The sequence below is a fragment of the Brassica napus genome, chromosome C1, assembly GCF_020379485.1.
Source record: "Brassica napus cultivar Da-Ae chromosome C1, Da-Ae, whole genome shotgun sequence".
In the NCBI taxonomy this organism is placed as follows: Eukaryota; Viridiplantae; Streptophyta; class Magnoliopsida; order Brassicales; family Brassicaceae; genus Brassica; species Brassica napus.
In genome coordinates, this window is record NC_063444.1 from 26523528 (window position 1) to 26546694 (window position 23167).

A 23167-nucleotide genomic window follows, 5' to 3' on the forward strand; every position below is an offset into this window, starting at 1 on the left:
AGCAGCTTAGGCAGTACAACTGATCAATTTCGACATCAAGCCAGTTGTCGGAAGGAGATTGATTCGACTTAACAAGTTAGATGAGATTAGACATCTTGCGTATGAGAATTCAAAGATATACAACGAAAAGACGAAGACCAACCATGACAAGAAAATCATCTCCAGACATTTTGAACCGAACGACCAAGTGCTCTTGTACAACGCCCGTCAGACACTTTTTCCTGGAAAACTTTGTTCCCGATGGACAGGCCCCTATACGGTCAAAGAAGTACTACCTCACAGAGCCATTACTTTAGTGGGCAACGAAGGAAATGCATTCACAGTGAATGGACAAAGAGTAAAACATTACTGGACAGAAGCATTTATCCCATACAGTCAAATTCTCCGACTGGATCCTCCAATCGCCGATTAGTTCCATTTGAAAGTCAAGCTTACGACTTGAAATAAGCGCTGAGTGGGAGGCAAGCCACTAACTTATTTAGAAAATTTGACTTACAATTTAGATCTTTCTCAACTATTAAAAAAAAACAAAAACTAACTAAAATAACTTTCACCTTTAAAACTCCATCATCGATCGACATTGCACTCTCTACGTCGATCGATGGTCGCTGTCGAGTCTCATACCTATTTAAGTCGACACTTCGTCGATTTCACCCTAAAATTGCGAAAACTCTCAGAAACCTTCACCCATCGATTTCTCTCTCGTTTTTCATCTGTTTTTAACCATTTTTGAGTCTAATCCACTCGATTTTTACTTCTCTATCTGTTTAGTTCACTCAATCAACTGATCTACAAGGTATGACTTCAAAATCTTCAAACTTTAAGGTTTTCTAGGGTTGATGCTGGAGAGGAACTATAACTCTGAATTATGGCTCAATCTAACAGAATTAGGACTGCTAGACCAATTGTTTCCCAAGTTTTGTAATGAATTATGTGACCATTGTGTTATATGGAATCAAATTGCTATGGTTGGATTTTTGCAGATTTCGCGAGTGAACCGTCGATCGATGGTTCACTCAAGCTGGCGATCGATATTGACACTCGTGTAATTTCGAAATTCCCTCTTGTGTTCTTTGTTTGCAGATGACCAACAAAGAAAGAAGAACCAAGAGACGTTTTGATCGTCCTAGCAGCTCCAGTGCATCACCACCACCTCCGGAAATGGACCGAGATCCTTGGTCGAGGGAAAGTGAAGGAGAACCTCTTCGGACCTTTGAGCATTATGCCGAACCTCACGCTGCCGTCAAGGACATCAAATGCACCCACCGTGAAATCAAAGACGCGTGGGACGACTATGATAGCTTGTTCTACAATGAGTGGCTGAAGTTCACGATCGCGCCCACGCGTTTCATAGAATGGGCAACTATACGGAGACTTGGGCTCGAGACGGATTTAGAGGAGATGATCCGCGAGTTGGGTTTGGGAACCATGGCTACACGCCCTTACGACTTGTACCCCGATGTTGGTGTCAAAAACGGACATGACAAAGTTAACATCCAAATATCCGTAAAAATTAACATGAACGTTTTTACGAAAAGTATTTTTTGTAAAGAATACTTTTACAAAAAGTCTTGCGGTGAAATATTTTCGTTAATCTTGGTTCATTCATCGAAACTAAAGAACACATTTATGAAACGTCGGAAAAAGATGCAAACAAGGTCGCCACGTAACGACCGACCCGTGAACAAGCTGGTCGCTACGTAGCGACCGACCAGGCCTCTCGGTCGGTCGCTACGTAGCGACTGATCCGCAACGAGTCGGTCGCTACGTAGCGACCGACAAAGCTTCTCAGTCGGTCGCTACGTAGCGACCAATCCGCAATGAGTCGGTCGCTACGTAGCGACCGATCTGCAATCGAGTCGGGTATTCTGGATTTTGGAAAGGCTGGCAAATCACCAATACCATTGCTTTCTCGACGGGTATTCTGGATTTTTCCAGATCCCTAGACCAAGAAAAGACGACTTTCACATGTCCTTATGGCACTTTCGCCTACCGAAGAATGTCATTCGGCCTATGTAATTCTCTGCTACCTTTCAAAGGTGCATGATGTAGATCTTCACGGATTTCACAGATAATAATGAAATGCAACAAAATGAATCTAAATGTTATTTTTGTTTTTTAGAATTTTTTTCAAATTTTTATGGGTTTTTGAATGCAATAGATATTAACAATGTGATGCATGAGACTCAGACAAAACAAAAGAATATGTGAGATAACAGGTCTCTCCCCCAAACTTACTTTACACAATCCCTTTTGTGAGAGTAAAGATGAAGGAAAGACCACAAAAGATGAATAAAACAAACTAAATATGCACAGGGATGAGATGACACTTAGCTGGAGCCTTAGCTAGAAGTAGGGGATGGTAGATTGGGAGGGCAAGAGATGCAGAGTTCCCCCAAATTTGTTGGTTGCCTTCTTGCGCAGACCTACAATCCTTTTTAACAAAATAAGTAGATAATATATATGTACAAAGGATAACATGAGATTGCCTCTCAAGTGCGCTTGTTTTAAGTCTCTTAGCTTGACTTCATTTTCATTTCTTAGGCTGGGATTGGTTCAGAGAGAGGAACCGAGGCTTCCTCACCAATCTCCCGATCAGCCATGTAGAGCTTTAAACATTGACAGTTCACTGTAAAATCTTCTCCACGCTTTCCTGTCAATACCACAGCTCCATACGGTCTTACTTCCTTGATCACAAAAGGTCCTGACCACCTTGACTTGAGTTTTCCGGGAAAGATCTTCAACCGAGAGTTAAACCACAACACTTGGTCACCAGCCTTGAATTCACGCCTTCAGATCTTCTTATCGTGGAATGCCTTAGTCTTCTCTTTGTAGATCCTAGAGCTTTCAAAGGCATCAAGCCTGATTTCATCTAGCTCATGCAACTGGATCAGCCTCTTCTCCTTGGCGGTTTTGATGTTAAAGTTCAGGAGCTTGATTGCCCACAAGGCTTTGTATTCAAGCTCAAACCGGGAGGTGGCAAGACTTTCCGTAGACTAGGTTGAAAGGCGTTGTCCCAAGTGGCGTTTTGAAAGCTGTTCTTTATGCCCAGAGTGCATCATCTAACTTCAGAGACCAGTCTTTCCTTGTTGTTCCCACAGTTTTCTCCAAGATGGCTTTAATCTCCCTGTTGGAAATCTCAACCTGTCCACTAGTCTGAGGGTGGTAAGGTGTTGCTACCTTATGCTTAACCCCATTCTTTTACATTAAGCTCTCGAAGATCTTGTTGATGAAGTGAGATCCCCTATCACTGATTACAACTCTTGGGCCACCAAATCTGGGAAAGATGATGGTCTTAACATCTTGATGACTACTCTGGCATCGTCGGTTGGACTAGCAATAGCCTCAACTCATTTGGATACATAATCAACAGTCACCAAGATATATTTGTTCCCGAAAGACATGGGAAATGAAGTCTATGCCCCATACATCAAACACCTCAACTTCCAGAATTGGATTCTGAGGCATCTTGTTTCTCTTACTGATGTTACCTCTTCTTTGGCATGAGTCACATTTGGACACAAACTCTTGAGTATCTTTGAACATGTGAGGCCATCAGAAACCAGCTTGAAGGACTTTTGCTACTATCTTGAACGTAGCGAAGTGACCACCGTAAGATGAACCATGACAGTGTGAAAGGATGTCTTCAATTTCTTCTTCAGCTACAACTCTTCTGTAAAGCTGATCCTTGTACAGTGTATAGAGATATGGCTCATCCCAAAAGTATCTCTTGACGTCCTTGAAGAATTTCTTCCTCTGATATCCTTCAAGCCCTAACGGTTCTTTTCCAGAGGCTAAGTAATTCACCAAATCTACATACCAAGGTAGTTTTTCTTCCAATGCCTTGGCTTCCTCTAACATTTCTCCAGTCTTGTAGGCAAAATCAACTGCTTTGATGGCCATTATTTTCTCTTCAGGGAGTCCCTCATCAATAGGAATCCCTCCTTCAATTCGCAGGCTGGATAGGTGATCAGCTACACCGTTTTCCACTCCTGGCCTACCCTTAATTTCAAGATCAAACTCCTGGAGTAGTAAGATCCATCTCAGGAGTCTTGGTTTTGCCTCTTTCTTTGCCAGTAGATGTCTTAAAGCAGCATGATCTGTGTAGACAACTACCTTTGATCCAACCAGATAACTTCTGAATTTTTCAAATGCAAAGACTACTGCTAGAAGCTCTTTCTCTTTGGTGGTATAGTTCACATGTGCTTCATCAAGAGTGCGACTGGCATAGTAGATCACATGAGATTTATTTCCTTTCCTTTGCCCCAGCATTGCCCAACAGCATAGTCGCTGGCATCACACATGATCTCAAAAGGAAGTTCCCAATCAGGCGGTTGAACAATAGGGTCACACACCAGATCATTCTTCAGCTTGGTGAATTCTTCAAGGCATTCCTGGCTAAAACTGAACTCAATCTCCTTGCACAAGAGTCTGGTCAATGGCCGAGCTACTTTCGAGAAGTCCTTTATGAAGCGCCTGTAGAAGCCTGCATGTCCAAGGAAACTTCTGATCCCCTTCACAAATGTTGGCGATTGTAAACCCATCATGACATTGATCTTAGCCTGATCAACCTCTATGCCTTTCTCAGAGATTTTGTGAGCCAAAACAATCCCTTCTTTCACCATGAAGTGGCATTTTTCCCAGTTGAGGACGAGGTTTGTTTCTTCACATCTTTGCAAGACCCTTCACAGATTAGACAAACATGAGGTAAAAGAACAACCATATACAGAGAAATCATCTATGAATACCTCCACAACTTCCTCAATAAGATCAGAGAAAATCGACATCATAGCCCTTTGAATGGTCGCTGGTGCATTACACAATCCGAATGGCATCCTTCGATATGCGAAGGTACCATACGGACAGGTGAATGTCATTTTCTCTTGATCGTTGGGATGTATGGGAATTTGGAAGAATCTCGAGTATCCATCAAGAAAGCAATAATAGGGGTGGTTAGCAACACGCTCAAGCATTTGATCAATGAATGGCAAAGGAAAATGATCCTTTCTAGATGCAGAGTTTAATTTCCTATAGTCAATGCACATTCGATGACCTGTGATTGTTCTAGTTGGAATTAATTCATCTTTTTCATTCCTAACCACAGTGATTCCGCCCTTCTTTGGCATAACATGGACGGTGGAAATCCATGTACTATCAGAAATAGGATAGATTATCCCCGCATCCAAAAGTTTTAGAATCTCTTTCTTAACAACATCTTTCAGGTTGGGATTCAACCTTCTTTGATGTTCTATAGAAGTCATTGATTCATCTTCTACGTGTATCATGTTCATGCAAAGTGAAGGCGAAATCCCTCTAATATCATCTAGAGAGTAACCAATTGCTTTTCTATATTTTTTAAGTTCATTCAAGAGTAAAGACAATTCATCATCAGTGAGATCATCGTTCACAATCACCGGATAGGTTTCATTTGTTCCAAGAAAAGCATACTTGAGCCCATTGGGAAGCGGTTTCAGGTCCACCCTTGGGGCCTTGAGCTCACTCCAATCATCGTTGGGAGCTTCATCCCGCTGTTCCACTGAGTGGGCATGGTGACTGATTTCTTGTAAGTCCATGAACTGATCTGCATTCTCTGCCATCTTGCAAGAGTCCATCCTCCTCGAGTACTCATCGCTTTCTTTGCTCTCGATCAGTTGATCTTCTTTCTCAACAGTAAGAGCATGCTGAAGGGAGTCTTCAATAGCCATCTCTTCTAAAAACTCATCAGCGAGTGCATCCATGGTCTCTATGTAAAAGACTTGCCCTTCTATGGTAGGCTTCTTCATCACATCTCTGATATCAAATTTCAGAACATTATTTTTCCCGAGATGAAGATCTATCTTGGCTTTCTTTACGTCAATGACGGCTCCTGCAGTAGCAAGGAATGGTCTCCCAAAGAGCAAGGGTTCTCTGGGTTCCTCGTCCATCTCAAGAACGACGAAGTCAGTGGGTATTTCGAAGTTTCCTACCATGACAGGAAGGTCCTCGAGTATTCCAATGGGCAACCTTACTGATCTGTCAGCAAGTATCAAAGAGAGGCGGCACTTCTTAAACTGAGTGAATCCAAGCCGCTTTGCTACCGAAAGAGGTATCAGACTGATGCTTGCTCCAAGATCACATAGACAGTTTTCAAACTTCAAAGGTCCAAGAGAGCATGGGAGAGTGAAGCATCCTGGATCTTCTAACTTCTTTGGAACATCAGTCTTTGTAATGATTGCACTACACTCCTGTGTGAGCACTACCATTCCCTCTAACTTCTTCTGTTTTCCTTGACAGCATCTTTCAAAAATTTGCTGTATTGCGGTACCAACATGAATGCATCAAGAATTGGCATATGAATCTGAACTTCATTCATTTGCTTCTCGAAAAGAGCTTTGTATTTGTCAACCAGCTGCTTCTTGAATCTTCCAGGAAATGAGAGCTTGCGTTCATATGGAGGATGCACAAATGGAGTGTCCTTTGCAGTGGAAGCATCTCCTTTCTCAGGTGCATCCTTCTTTTCTTTAACTACTTTCCCTTTTCCTTTTGAATCCACAATTTTCTGAAGGATCTCCTCATCCTTTATCCCATCCAAAATCACCACATTGTCTTCCACATTGATGATCACCTCCCCTTCCTGTTGCTCATTGTCCCAAATGAGATCTCCTGAAGGTAGTTCTTTCCCACTCCTCAGTATGATTGCCCCAATGAATTCTTTCGGGTTTTGCTCGGGCTTTCCAGGGAGTGAACCCATTGGCCTTTTAGAATTTGTGTTCATAGTGGCAAACTGATTTTCAAGGGCATCCATTCTTGAATTGAGAGCTCAGTAGGATCCAGTGATCTTAGAATCCATATCTTCAATTCTTTTATCAGATTTGGCATGTGAAGCCTGAAGCTGTTTGAGGAGGAAATCAGTACTGCTTTCTGTTGGTGGTGCATTAGAGGAGCTTCCTTGACCTTTGTTTTGTTGGTTACCCTTATTCGGGTAGAAACCAGGTGGTGGGTTGTTGTAGGCTTTCTGCTGGTAGTTTCCTTGCTGATTGTTGTAGAAAGGTTTCTGCTGGTAGTTGCCTTGAGGAATATACTAAGGCATGTTTTGAAAGTTGCCTTGCAGTGTGTTCTGTCCTTGAGGGATCTGAGTGTTCTGATTTCTGTAGTTGAAGTTTTGATTGTAGTTCTTTTGTCCTCCTACATAGTTAACTTCTTCCTGGGCACTCTGCACAAATTCCTCTTGAGGCTCAATTTGGACCAGCTGTTGATCATATTCACCAATGTAGTGAACTTGTTTCTTTTGAAGCTGAAGAAGTTGGTCCATCTCTCCTCTTAGCACTTTTAAATCCTTTCTAGCTTGCTCATCTTGAGTCACAGTACCCCTGTTTTAGCGATCATAGTCATCGTTGTAGGTGGAGTCAGTCAGGGCTAAGTTCTCGATTAACTGCATTCCATCTTGTTCCTCACGTCCTATGAAATGACCATTACTCGCAGTATCAAGCCTTGATCGAAACTCTGGAAGGAGTCCTCTGTAGAATGTACTGAGTATACTTTCCTTTGAGAAACCATGGTGAGGGCATTTCATAGTGTAGCCTTTGAAGCGCTCCCATGCTTCTCTGAAGCTTTCAAGTCCCTTTTGTGTAAACCTAGTGATTTCATTTCGGAGTCGTGCAGTTCTAGAGGTAGAAAAGAACTTGGTTAGGAATACTTTCTTGCATTCATCCCATGTTTTGACCGAGATTGAGAGTAGAGTCTTCTCCCATAAGTGTGCTCTATCTCCAAGTGAAAACGGGAAGAGTTTGAGTTTGAAAGCATCTTCAGAAATGCCATTGATCCTAACAGTCCCACAAAGCCTATCAAATGTGTGGAGATGATCTAGAGGGTCCTCCATTTGCAGTCCATGATACTTGTTAGATTGTATCATGTTGATCAAGTTTGACTTGATCTCAAAGTTGTTGTTCGCCCCCGGTGGTGCGCGAATGCCTGTCAGGTTGTTATGTATGGTTGGCTCGTCATGAGCACCTATGGCTCGCGGGTTTCGGGGTTGGTGGACAGGTCTAGGGTTGGCAGCTCCCTGACCATTGCCTGCTTGGGCGTGAATGCCCTGAGCAGCGACTTATTCTGGAGGTTGATGTTGTTCTCCTTCCATGTCCAACCTCTGTCTTTCCAGGTGAAGTCTTTCCTGCCCACGTCTTTCTCTTGCTATCGCTCTTTCGTGTGCTCGAATGTCGTCGACCCGTGGAGTTAAATCTGTAGATCCTCTACTTCGCAGGTGCATTCATCTGTCGTTGACAAAAAGTGAAGAGTAGAGAATGTAAGTAACAAAATAAAAATAAAACTTAGTCGTAAACAACAACCAAATCTCTATGTTTAAAGCTAGTCTTAGGACGGCAACGGCGCCAAAACTTGATGCGGATATAGTTTATTCTCTCAACCACTCTGCTGCAAGCACAACAGTGTCTCGATGTAGTAGTAAAGATGTCAATCCAACCTAAGATTGTCTAAAGCATGGAGAATACATGAAGTCATTTAATCTAAGCAAATCAAGTTGGTTTTAGAATAATGAACTAAGTTTCAGACAACAAACTCAAGCAAGAACAGATTATAATCAAGATTAAAGGCTAAACTCATGGGACAAGGCAATCGATTTTGGGTGATAGTCTTCAGACTTAAGATGCTTAACATAGTCAATTAATGAGTTTCTTTAACCTAGGAACACAATGATAAGTTAATCCACTCTCGTGATAATAACTCCTACACTAGTCATGCATCAATACATCAACTCTCGTTGGTCAACTACACTCAAGTATGCATTCATACAAGTCCTAATAGTCGAAGTGCCCTTAATGCAGCGACTCTCGTCGGTCAAGCAGCAAAACACAATATGAGACAATTAGACATTTCATCGAACACCCTTCGGGCATGAAATAATCCAAGATCTAGAATTAGAAAGATCAAGTCTACTCTAGCATTAAGCACATCTCATTTGTAAGAAACATTATTAATCTAGTTTTAGGCATCTTTAATCCTCTATCTTTCACCCTAATCTACCTAACCCAAAGAGATTACCCACTACTAGCCATAAAAATTTTAAAACAATGGTTTAGTTTTAGACTAATCATGATTAGAAGAAGAGATAATCAAAATAATACAAGATTAAATTGCTTAAAGATAATAAAGATTCAAGCTTGTACAAAAGTTCTTAAGAGAGAAAAATAGATCTGAAAACTAAGATAAGATATCCCCGAGGGTTTTTCTCCTAACAAGTAATTATAGGTCATTAAAATAAAGGTCAATCGCAGTTCAACAAAATGCTGCGATCAGGAAAAAATTGCGTTTGGCGTTTGCGTTATGGAAATCGCGTTTCCCGACTGCGTTTCTTCTTCTTCGCAACTCCTCCATCGCTGCAACTGCTCGGGTCTTCTTATGCGGCCATGGTTGTGCTCCATCTCCAAGCTCGGACTCTCTCTTTCTCGCTGGAACCACCACTCCGTTCATCTGCGCCGCCACATGAGCTCGTCTTCTCCGTTCAAGCCGTCGCAGCCCGAGGGCATACAATCGAGCAGACTCAGTTCTGACCAATCGGTCGTTTCAGGCAGTTAGGGAACAAGCGTGGGCCGAGGCGGATGGATTGAGCAGTCTGGTTTGCGTCCATCGATCGCTATGTCTCCCACGAGCACAAGCAGAAACGCCTCACGGCCGAGAGCATCGGATCGAGCAGATTGAGATTCTCAGATCGATGGCTTTGTAATCTTCGATGGCAGAAGACCAAACTTTCCATTATTTGCACATTCGGGCCCTCGGCTTTGCTCCTTTTAGACATTGGCCCCAAACTTCTCTTTGGTTCAGATTAACTCTGATTTTGCCCCAAAACTCTTGATTGTGCACTCCAGCCCCCGTGTATGCAATATGTATAAATGCAACACCTAATGACATCTAAATGCAACTCCTAAACACTAAAAATTATCAGAATCTATAGCTAAAAACATATAAAAACCCTATATATCAGAATGATGATGAACCCATTCAATTAACAGATCAGGTGACTCTCCTACCATTTGTGACTACCGGCTCTCTCTAATCGGGAAAATTCTTAACCCTAAGAAGTAATCAGTGGAGAAGTTAATCCAGACCATGCCGGCGCAGTGGGAGATGCAGGATAAGATCACGGCTAACGATCTTGGTAATGGAAAGTTCCTCTTAAACTTTGCGACTGAAGAGGACCTCCTGTCCGTACTACGACAAGGGCCGTTTCAATATATTTTTTGTATGTTTGTGCTTGTTAGATGGGAGCCAGTGGTTCACGACGACTACCCCTGGATCATCCCGTTTTGGGTTGAGATCACGGGCATTCCGTTACATCTGTGGACAATAAAAAATCTCAGAAACATTGGGAACAGACTAGGTCTCGTTGATACGAGTGAACTTGAGGCAGGACGCATGCTTATCGATGTTGATACTAGGAAACCTGTCACATTCATCAGGAAGATAGCATCACCAGAAGGAGATGAAGTCTCCATTCAAATTCATTATGAAAAGCTTTTTAAGCATTGCAAAACATGTGGGATGGTTACTCATGAGCTGGCTTATTGTCCAACAAAAGAGCCTACTTTGAGAAGCCAGGGAGAACGGCCTGGAGTCTTTGCTAGAGTTCAACTCTCCATAGCTGTTGCATCTCGACAGCCATTGCTGCAACATGAAAAACCTCATGACGGTTATGAGAATCACGGTCATGAAAGGAACAGCCGTCGAAGCAGATCACCTCCTAGGGAGCGACGTTATGATGGAGGCTTTATGAACGATGCCAGGGTGCTCATCGTCGTTATGATGAGTACAAAGAAAGGTTTCCGGGGAAACATGGTCATACTGACAGGAAGATGTACTCGGCCTCCACACGGCAGAGCTCTCGTTATGCACCTTATGAGAAGAAGAAACAACAGTCATGGAGGATTAAGGATAGCACGGGGACACGCGAGGCTGTTAATGTGTAAAGCATTGCTCCTTATGCTCATAGACCAAAGGCAGGTGATATTGGAGGACCATCTACTCAACAGTCAGCTGGCTTAATGGTGCAAGATGCCCAGCAGAGTAGTGGGAAAAGGATTGTGTTAGGGTCGAAAACGGTTACGACGAAGTTAATGTCAAAATCTCCGCAAAAATCAGCTTGAGCATTTTCTACGAAAGTGATTCTTCGTAAAAAAATATCTTTACATAGAGCCTTGCGGTAAAATCCTGTTCTAATCTCGATCGAACCAAATACCGGTTGTCCTAAGGCAACAGACAAAGATCCAAACCGGCAACAGACAAGCTCGAGTATGGCAATCGGACCACGCACAAGCCAAGCTCGGTCGCTACGTAGCGATCGAGCACGCACACGGCTTGGTCGCTACGTAGCGACCGAGCACACACACGTTTCGGTCGCTACGTAGCGATCGAGCACGCACACGGCTTGGTCGCTACGTAGCGACCGAGCACACACACGGCTCGGTCGCTACGTAGCGACCGAGCTAGAGCCAAAGCTCGGTCGCTACGTAGCGACCGAGCACGCACACGGCTCGGTCAAGCTCGGTCGTTACGTAGCGACCGAGCATGTACGCGGCTCGGTCGTTACGTAGCGACCGAACTCTCCCAGAACGTCAATACGACACGAATCCATGCATTCTCGTCTACTTTTTAATGCTATCTTCCGTGAGCCATTACTAAACCATCCTTTGTTTCTCATCACTCGAAGTCATAAGTCAAAGTTTACGATAAAAACCGCGGGAAGTTTGTTTTTATCGACGAAACCGTAATAAACGTTTCGAGTCAAAGACGGCCCAAAGAGACCTAAAACGTAGCTCGAAGCCCACTTACGATTTCTTAACCGAAGACACATAAGCCTTATGACGGTTTATGCTTGGTTCGTAAGGCAAGATAAATGTCAAGTTTCCGCGGATAAATATAAAGTTTCCGAAGATAATCACGAAGATCGAGAAAATTGGAGTATCTCCATTTTTGAGCTATGACGGCTTAAGGGCAGAAGAGGAAAGACGCAAACCAACCTAGGAGCAAGTATATAAGGAGTCCTAGGCGAGAGGCAAATGGGGGGGGGGGTCGAGACACAACAAAAAACTTAGCACTTAGAGCGATTTAGGCAATTTTCCGCTTTGTTATTCGAGTTGCGACTCAATTAGGTTTAGCAGCTTTAGGGTTTTAGAACTAGGAATATCGCCGACAGCTCTCGCAGCCCAGGCTCTTACCTTGTTGTAACGCTCAAATACGAATTCGAAAAAAGATCTACTTTGCTCATATGTTATCGTTTTTATTTCGTGTTCTGATTGCTTGGCGTGTGGTATTAGCAGATATTCGAGACCTCTGGGAAACTAGGGTTCTCCTACTTTCCTTATTTAAACGAAAATCGACAGTGTGAATTTTAGTTCCCACAGTTTGGTGCTAGGATGGGGGGTACGGATCAATCTAACTCTCAGACACAACACGCTCGATCAGACATGTCAACTGACAACACGAATAACATGCAAACTCCTCTCAACGGAGGAGGCAACGACAATCAAAACACTCCGGAAGCGGCCGTCTCTGCGGCCAACGCAACTGCTAACGCCGCGATGCTCGAGGAGTTCAAAAAGATGTTCTCCGCCTACGAAAAGAGGTTGGAAGAACATGACAAACTCGTGGATACCTTGGCAAAAAAGGTCCAAACCTTAACGGCAAGGACCCGTGCAGTCCTCCCCCCGGATCCACGAAAATCCACGGAAGAAAACTCGACTTCACAACCCCACTCGAAAGGCCTGGAACATCGCGGGAACGTCCTTCTGGACAGAACCCCAGCGAAACATCCCCTGCCGAGAAACGGAACTCTGAAAGTCCTCTACCCCCTGCAAAGGACACATAGGTCGATTCAGTCGAGCTTGGATCCCAGCGACGTCTCCAACGATACCGAGGAGGACGCTGACAGACATCCAAGAAGAATCGGAAGCCGATCGGCTCGGGAGGGCTCCCCGTTCGAAAAACCAATGATGGAAGAGGAGGAAAACCTCTACTGGATCGAACAGGAGGAGCTGGCAGAGAAACTGGCCGAGATTACTCGCAGCAAAAGCCGACAAGATCGGAAATCAGCTGGCGAGATATCGGACATACACGACCTTCGCGACTACATAACCAAAACTGCAGCGGAAGTAAGGGCTGTGAAATCCCAAATCCATCACGCTACCAGTGCTGCCTCAGAGATCGACAGACTGCTCGAGGGGGCTCGGAAGATGCCCTTCACCGCTCGCATCTCTGATACGAAGGTATCTGACCCAGGAAAATCAAAGTACCAAAGTACGATGGAACGACTGATCCTAAAGCGCACCTTCAGACTTTCCACATCACGATGGGAAGGGCCAGACTGAAGGATAGCGAAAAGGACGCCGGCTACTGCCGTTTGTTCGTCAAAAATCTGGAAGGAGCGGCGCTCGAATGGTTAGCACGCCTTAAGCAAAACTCCATTGGAAGTTTCCGACAGCTCGCGTCGAAATTTCTCAAACAATACTCTATGTTTATAGATAGAGAAACATCTGATGTCGACCTCTGGAGTCTGTCCCAGAGGGAAGACGAACCCCTCCGCGAGTTCATAAGCCAGTTCAAGCTGGTTATGTCAAGGGTTAGCATGATAAGCGACAAGGTGGCCATAGACGCACTCAGAAAAACGCTCTGGTACAAGTCAAAATTCAGAAAATGGATAACCCTCGACAAACCACAGACGATCCAAGACGCCCTCCACAAGGCAACATACTACATAATAATCGAAGAGGAAACAAAAATTTTGTCCCAGAAGCATAAACCGACGAAGCCGTCCTCAAAAGATGTAGACCGAAGGACGAAAAAGAAAAGCTCTCGTAACGATAAGTACGTCCATCATGAGGGGGAAGAACTCCAAGGGGCGTATAACTACGCGATCAATTCGGATCAAGGCCGAACCACGGGTAATACATGGACTCGCAATCAAGGATACAACAAAAATACCTTCTGCGAGTTCCACCAGACCCGAGGGCACTCCACGACTAACTGAAAAGTCCTGGGAGCGAGATTGGCCGCGAAGCTACTAAGTGGAGAGCTCTCCGAAGTAACCAGCGTAAAAGATCTCATCCTCGAGACTGATCGCCCTCCAAAGACGGATAGGAATCCGCCCGCGGAGAATTCCCCTCAAAGAAACCAATCAGGGGATAAACGCGGAAGAATACCGTAGCAGAGTCAACGATAAAGGAAACGATAACAATCGTCGCAGAGTCAACATGATCATCGGAGGATCACAATATTGCAACGAAACGGTCTCGACCATCAAGGCTTACCAGCGAAAGGCCAAATCAAGTGCAAACTGGCCTACGTGGTCTCCTCCCCGAGATGGTCAAAACAACTCGATAACTTTCACGAGAGACGAAGCCGTCAGAATCGATCAACCTCACTGTGATCCACTCGTCATAGATCTTGTCATACGAGATCTGGAAGTTGCGAGAGTCCTCATCGACACGAGAAGCACGGTTAATGCTATCTTCTGTGACACTCTCAAACGGATGAACATCGAACTCGGGGAAGTTACCCCAACGCCAAAACCGCTGACGGGTTTTTCAGGCGAAGTATCGATGGCTCTCGGATCGATCCAGCTACCAGTCATGGCCAAGGAAATCACAAAAATCGTCGATTTCGCGGTGGTCAATCATCCTGCCATCTACAACGTGATCATGGGAACCCCATGGCTTAACGCCATGAAAGCCGTTCCGTCTACATATCACCTCGGCGTCAAATTCCCGACCCAGAGCGGGATCGCAGCCATCTGGGTTGTTAGAAACAGTCGCGGCTTTGCTTTCTCGCAGAGCATAAGTTAAGACAAATCATGACCACTGCGATGGCAACTCACAAACGCGCGAAGTTAACTCAGCCCTCGGCCGAAAACACTTAAAAGAAAGACGATTCGACATCGTCTGCCGAAGCGAACGCTTCGGTCATCGAAACTCAGCACGATTCCGAAATCAACGCTATGACTCAACCGGAAAACCCGGACAAAAACGTTGACCCTGCCACAGTCTCCACGATTAAGGCGGTCAGAATGGCAACAACCGCCGAGTAAGAACACTCGCGGCATAAAACAGAACTACGAGATGGCATGATCCTCGAAAGAGGTACGTAGGCAGCTCGTCGAAAGACGAGTTCAGCTATCTCCCTCTCTAAAATGGGGGGGGGGGGGAGTGGGTACGTATACTCGTATACTCCCACGTTTTAAAAGATGCATCATTGTAATCGAGCTTTTTAAAACTTTTACTACAATACACATTTTTTCGAATTCTTACGCTACGCAAAATGTCTCAGGACACGCTTAAAAATAAAATTCTATAAACATTAGACTCTTGTCAACGGCCTTATCTGGCACAAATCGCAAAAGCCTTCATTCTCCAACACCTAAAATATATGTATAGTCTTCGAAACAACAGCGAGACGTCGCCAAGTTAAATTCGAAACTCTACAAACAACTGTCCGAACGCGACCATAAAAATCTCAACAAGTATTTACACCCCGCTCGTCGATTGGCCCTGGAGAACACACCAGGCATCTTAAACAAACGCAACATGATCATTCTTCTGATCCTCGAACATCCAACACAAGGATAATAGCGCGCTACAAAAAAAAAATCCGAAATTTTGGTCTAGCACTTCCAATTGGCTTAAAAATTGTCTCTCGAGAGATGCTCGATTCATGCCATACAAGTCGTATAAGCCGAGAACCTATCGCGGAATTTAAATTGGTATGAATCAGGTTAAAATCGCACCAGGAAAATCGATAGGTGGCTAGTCACCGCATAAAACCTTAAAACCGAAATTAAACCTAGGTCTTGCCCTAAACCCAGCGCACTGGTCTCTAACATCTCAAGACATGATATCTAAAAATGATACGAGATCCTAAACCATGTCTCTCCGTCCATATCTTAACGTTCACGAAAACTTCGTAAAAGTAAACAAGCGACTTTTAAGAAAAATCACATCTCAAGCGAACCACCAGATTGAACGTCTCGTTAGAAGTAAATATGAGACGACAACTCATATTTATTTCACATACTCAGAACAAGGTACTTCGATAAATATTCATCATATATGTAAAACCGCAGAGGGGTAGGGATTCAAAGCCACCAACGGCCAATCCCGATAAAAAAACGGCCAAAAAGGCCCACACAAAGTCTCAGCATAAAGGCCACACTCGGCCAGATACGGATAATAAAGGCCACGCGGCCTTAAACACAAGATAAGGGGAAATCGCTCCCCGACAAACACCGACTTCGATACTCACAAATCAAAGTTAAAATTTCCGGACAAGGAAGCTCCGAATGCATCCGCGGGATAGTTCACTTCCTCATCGTCACCAGCAACCTCAGTCGCGACCTCCTCCGTATCGGGAGAAACCGGGATGGGATCCCAGATGCCCTGGATCCTCCCATCGATCAGGGGAATAAGCACCTTAGCGTGGGCATGGTCCTTCATGCCATCTTTCATGTCCCCCATCTCCTCCTCGAAAACAAAGTCGTCTGCCTGCGTCTTCCAAAGAGTGCCAACTGAGCCGCGGCACTCGCGAAAATCGCCCACCAAGGAATAAGCATCCTTGAGGTTTCCATACTCAGTCTTGAACTAAGAGGCACAGTTCCTCATCACTTCGACGAACTCTCTCCTACCCTTCCTTTCTGCGCGACGAACAACCATCTCGTGGTCCCTGGCGAGTTTCGAATCTCGCTCCAAAATCTTGTTTTGCATACGAGGAAGGTCCTTTTCCGCTTTCTCCGCCTTAAAGCGATAGACCATGGACTCCCTATGGCTCGCCTCAAGAGCTGAGCCAAGCAAGTTCAGACCCTGCAAAAATGACCAACGCGTTTAAAAAAAAAGAATGAAAAAGCGCATGATCCTATCCGCAAAATTTCTAAAAAAAAGAGCAACTAACCCCATTGATTATACGAGATCCTTCCGCGACTATCTTAGACCTTCCCATTTCATCCACTGATGAGGAAGGATCGAAACACGAGGGTAGACCGGCAAAGAAATCGTCAAAATCTGGGATAGGCGCCTCGCTCGTACCACTACCGTCACCGTAAGCAAGGTCCGGATCCCATCCTGGGAGAATAGAATCATCTACGGAAAAATCTATATCGCCGAGGTCAATGCCTTTGCCCTTCGGAGACCTCACGTTTGTCTCCTCAGCGGGATCATCGCAAGGAGCAGGACCATCGGACCCAGAATCACTGTCTGTTCCCACGCCCCCTTCGAAATCGGGACAAACGAGCCTCAACGCCTTGCGAACGCTCTTCGGCGTAAAGGACGTCCAAAAAAACGGGCCGTTCCTGAGGAGGTCCCTCATTTCGACCGTGTCCTCAGGGAATGGAGGGAGTGGGTTGATGAAGAGACCATCATTCGGTTTACTCCGGAACAACGAAATGCAGCTCTCCTCGACAGATGCATCACTTATACGGACGAAGAAGAAGAACTTCTTCCACAAGTTAAAGTTTGAGGTGAACCCCTTGATCACCGACATATAGTTCCGAGGGACCAACCGGTAATTGTCCGGCTTTGAGACGATCTGCAGTCTAAAGAGCGCTTCGAAGTGGTCGGTGGTAAGGGAGAGACCATGCTCATAACTCAGGATCACAACGCCGATGAGATGCTGGAGGCTGGTAGGATTCAGCTGGCTTATCGATACCTCAAAACGATCAAGCACACGGGCGATGACTTCAGGAATCGGGAACCACAAACGGCAACGCACCACGAATGACTCGTAACAAGTGAAATAACCATTCGGAGGACTATCGACGCTTTCCCCACGACGAGGAATGCGAAATTCCACCGTGTCTGGAATTCGGTAGAACGACCGGACGGTCTGAAGAAAGTCACTAGTGCTTCTGCTCGGCGCGCCCCTTTCGACAGAACGATGGCTCATGACAGGGAACAACTTCTCGATAGGAGGAGTAATCGAACCGTATCTCGCTGTCCACCATGCCGCATTTTCAGCTGGATCTATCGAGTGAGGCACGAACTCGACCTTCGGTACAAGTATCTCGTCATGAACATCTTCAGACGAGGAACCGCGAGAGGTACCTCTTTTCGAAGTCTTCTTTTTGCTAGACATCTTTTAAAATTCAAGAAAACAAGAAGAAAGAGAGAAACAGGAAGAGGGAAATTTTTTCAAAAAACTTCTTATGAGAATAAGCAAGTGAAAATTTATGAAGAAGTTACCTTCCTTCTTATAGGCATAGGAAGTTACTATTTGCCCGCAGACTTTTGGATATAAACTTCGCCCAAATACGCCAACCTTCGCTAAACTCACCATACCGCACACTAGAATCTCATTGGGAATCCACGATTCTAACGGGCTGGGGGGCTAACTGTTGGGGTCGAAAATGGTTACGACGAAGTTAATGTCCAAATCTCCGCAAAAATCAGCATCAGCATTTTCTACGAAAGTGATTCTTCGTAAAAAATATCTTTACATAGAGGCTTGCGGTAAAATCCTGTTCTAATCTCGATCGAACCAATTACTGATTGTCCTAAGGCAACAGACACGTATCCAAACCGGCTACAGACAAGCTCGAGTATGGCAATCGGACCACGCACAAGCCAAGCTAGGTCGCTACGTAGCGATCGAGCACGCACACGGCGGTTGCTACGTAGCGACTGAGCTCAAGCCAAGCTCGGTCGCTACATAGCGACCGAGCACATACGCGGCTCGGTCGTTACGTAGCGACCTAACTCTCCCAGAACGTAGATAAGACACGAATGCATGCATTCTCGTCTACTCTTTAATGCTATCTCCCGTGAGCCATGACTAAACCATTCTTTGTTTCTCATCACTCGAAGTCATCAGTCAAACTTTACGATAAAAACCGCGGGAAGTTTTTTTTTATCGAAGAAACCGTAATAAACATTTCGAGTCAAAGACGGCCCAAAGAGACCTAAAACGTGGCTCGAAGCCCACTTACGATTTCTTAACCGAAGACCCATAAGCCTTATGACGGTTTATGCTTGGTTCGTAAGGCAAGATAAATGTCAAGTTTCCGTGGATAAATGTAAAGTTTCCGAAGATAATCACGAAGATCGGGAAAATTGGAGTATCTCCATTTTTGAGCTATGACGGCTTAAGGGCAGAAGGGAAAGGCGCAAACCGACCTAGGAGCAAGTATATAAGGAGTCCTAGGCGAGAGGCAAATGGGGGGGGGTCGAGACACAGCAAAAAACTTAGCACTTACAGCGATTTAGGCAATTTTTCGATTTCGTTATTCGAGCTGCCACTCAATTAGGTTTAGCAGCTTTAGGGTTTTAGAACTAGGAATCTTGCCGACAGCTCTCGCAGCCCAGGCTCTTACCTTGTTGTAACGCTCAAACGCGAATTCAGAATAAGATCAACTTTGCTCTCTTTTCGATTTCTCATATTTTATCGTTTTAATTTCGTGTTCTGATTGCTTGGTGTGTGGTATTAGCAGATATCCGAGACCTCTGGGAAACTAGGGTTCTCCAACTTTCCTTATTTAAACGGAAATCGACAGTGTGAATTTTGGTTCCTACAGATTGCGAGTTTGATTGTCACTCCATCTCGTCATGCTCATGATGATAACGTGACTAAACGACCTAGAGTTTCTCCTCGCTTGTTAACTTTCTCTCCTACGGAGGAAGTGTTACCGGTTGATGCTCATGTTATTGGTGCTTTAAATGACATGGAGATTACAAGTAATAGAGCTGAGAGGTTACACGACACAGTTATGGTTGAGGTAGATAATGAAGATGATTTGCTTGGAGAAGACTTAATGGATATGGAGGCTGACATCGTTAAGAGTACGGAGAGGGATGCAGGGAACATCGATGATACAGGATTTCTCGAGAAGTCGTAATCCTCATCCTCTTATAAGAATGGAAGAAAGTGTAGAGCCCCTTTGGGTTTTCAAAGCAAGAAGGCGGAGTTCCTCCGTCGAGGATCTCCAAAGGTTCGCAGATCCTCATCTAGGGACACATCTCACTCACAAAGACAACGTTCTGGTCCGAGGAAAAGTTCGAAAGGCAGTACACACAAGGGTAATGGTTTGGAGGGGTCCAAAAATTCCTCCCGACATCATCCATGAAGAGAATCAGTTGGGACTGTCGAGGGATAAGAAACGACCTCACAGTTTGACGCCTTACGGAGATGTGTCAGAAGCATCACCCAGGACTTGTGTTCCTTTCTGAAACGAATAACAGGAGGCTACTGTTGCGAAACATTCAGGCCGACTTAGGATTTGATCATTTGTTTACCGTTGAGCCACTTGGTCTCAGCGTAGGTTTAGCTCTTTTTTATATGGATGAATTTCAAGTTAATGTTTTTGATTTTCGAATAATAGAATGATTGACATTGAGGCAGTCATTGATGGAATAAAGGTTTTTATGACGTTTGTTTATGGAGACCTTGTATTAGAACGTAGAGACCAAGTTTGGGAACGTCTTACGCATTTCTTAACAACAAGAACTGGACCGTGGTTTATGATAGGAGATTTTAATGAAATCACTGGTCATAATGAAAAGGAAGGAGTGAGACAACATTCTGAGAGCTCTTTCTTACCATTTAAGCAGATGCTAAGTGACTGTGGAATGCTGGAGTTCCCATTTACTGGGAACATGCTATCCTGGGTAGGAAAGAGAGCAGGAAGAACAACTGTTAGATGCCGTCTAGATAGAGCTGTTGGAAATGAGGATTGGCATGAGAAGTTCCCTCACTCAGCTGTAAAGTATATGAGGTTATAGGGATCGGATCATCGTTCGATCCTAGATGATATTCTCACTAAGCCAACGAGAAGATCGAAAAAATTCAAATTCGATAAACGTTGGCTGGATAATGAGGAGCTAAGGCAAGTAATTCTGGAGGGCTGGAAATCTCCAGATCTTCCTCATGATGCAAATATTATGGAGCATATTTCGAGTTGTAGAAAAGCCCTAAGCCAGTGGAGGATACAACATAATGTGAACTCAGCAAAATAAGTGGAGGAACTTGGAGAGAAGGTGGAGGGTCTGTACTCAAATGATGATGCTACGACCGAAGAAATATCAGCTGCTTTAAAGGAACTATCTGAGGCTCTTAAGGCAGAGGAGATGTTATAGAAACCAAAAAATCGGATCTTTTGGTTAAGAGAAGGCGACAGAAACACAAAAATTTTCCATGCTCTAACAAAGAAAAGGAGAGCGAGGAATAAAATTACTCAGCTTTTAGATGCAAATGGAAATATTGTTGAGGATGAGGAAGGACTGGTAGCCATTGCTACTAGTTATTTTAGGCAAATATTTGAATCCTCTAATCCAGAAGTCATTGAGGAAGCGCTTTCAGAGGTATCCACTATGATTACTGAGTCAAATTATGTGGATCTTACAGCTCCGGTCACTGAATGGGAGGTAAAATTGACACTATTTGCTATGCATCTAGAGAAGGCTCCAGGATCAGATGGGATGACAGCTCTATTTATCAGAAATTTTGGGATATTGTAAAGGAAGATTTAACTCATATTGTTAATCAATTCCTTTTTGAAGGATCGATGGCAAGTGGACTAAATGATACAAATATCTGCCTTATCCCGAAGACAACCAGACCGAATGAGATGTCTCAGTTCCGCCCCATTAGCTTGTGTAATGTTAGTTACAAGATAATCTCTAAGGTCTTATGCCAGAGACTGAAGAAAGTTCTTCCAGACATGATCTCAGAAACCCAATCAGCCTTTGTTGTTGGAAGACATATCTCATACAATATTATGATTGCCCATGAAATGTTTCATGCTCTGAGAACAAAACCAAGTGGACGTAATAAAAGGATGGCCATTAAGACGGATATGAGTATGTTATGATTAAATCCATCTTGCTAGCTCTCCCGACATATGTTATGTCTACATTTCTGCTACCGCTAGAGATATGTTAAAATCTCAGAAGTGCCATTGCACAATTCTGGTGGAGTTCAAATCCCCCAAAGAGAGGAATTCATTGGGCCAAATGGGAAAAAATCTGTTTACCAGGGGAGGAGGGGGGGATTGGTTTTCGTATGATCTATGAGTTCAACCTGGCTTTACTAGCAAAACAACTATGGAGGCTAATTCAATACCCCGATTCGTTAGTGGCTCATGTGTTGAAGGGAAGGTACTACAGAATGAGTTCTCCTTTGAGAATAATCCCTGTAAGCAGCCCATCCTATGTGTGGACCAGTATTTCAGCTGCTCGAAAGCTACTGCTATTGGGAATCTGGCAGAAGATACATTCTGGATATGAGGTCAAGGTGTGGGAGGATCCTTGGATCCCTACTACACCAGCTAGTCGGCTCGCCCTTCAGCCCCAATTTTGCACCCTAACATGAAAGTCAGCGACCTTATTGATCAGGAATCGAAGGAATGAGATGTTCGACTACTGGAGGATTATGTTGCCCCGGCTGATATACCTTTCATAAGAAGTTTGGCCATAAGCTCAGCTCATCGTCGGGACACATTCTGTTGGAACTACACTAAAAATGGCCAGTACACGGTTAAATCTGAATATTGGGTAGCTCAGAACTTATTGAAGGCTGAAGAAGAGAAGGAAGTACTAGAGCCCCGCATAACCAAGCTTCAAGCCTTTGCTTGGACGATAAAAGCGCCTCAGAAAATATGTTACCTTATATGGCAATTGGTAACAGGTCATGTGGAAGTAACGAAAAATTTGATAAGGCGTAATATTAGATGCGATAACTATTGCTCGGGATGTGGAGAACCATAAGAGTCTTTTACGCATGCGATCTTCGAATGCCCACCAGCTCTACAAGCTTGGTCCCTATCAGCAACACCAACAAGTCCAGATATCTTTCCGGTGCCGAATGTCTATGATAATATGGATTATCTATTCTAGAGAAAGAACAGCATTGTCGAGCCATGATTAGACTGGGATCCTTATCCCTGGATAATCTGGTATATTTGGAAGGCCCGAAATAACAAGCTCTTTAGGGAGATAGACAGGGATCCACTGGAACTAGTTCGTTATGCAGAAAGTAAGTGTCAAGCATGGTTCAACGCAAATGAGATTGTGTCCCCTATTCCACAAGATCACATTATTCAGGAACCCCAAGTTTTAAGCTTGGGTAATATATGCATGATAGATGGGTCTTGGACATCTACATCACAATTCAGTGGGTATGGATGGGTTTGGATGGATAGCTTGGAGAA

The 23167-nt window shown here is 44.3% G+C and overlaps 1 non-coding gene across 1 annotated transcript; it reads left to right on the top strand.

Annotated features, from left to right (window-relative positions):
* Positions 1-7529: 7529 nt before the first annotated feature.
* On the top strand, positions 7530-7636 carry LOC125581236. Its single transcript, XR_007318936.1, has one exon. It is a non-coding gene; the product is annotated as a small nucleolar RNA R71 (small nucleolar RNA).
* Positions 7637-23167: the final 15531 nt, after the last annotated feature.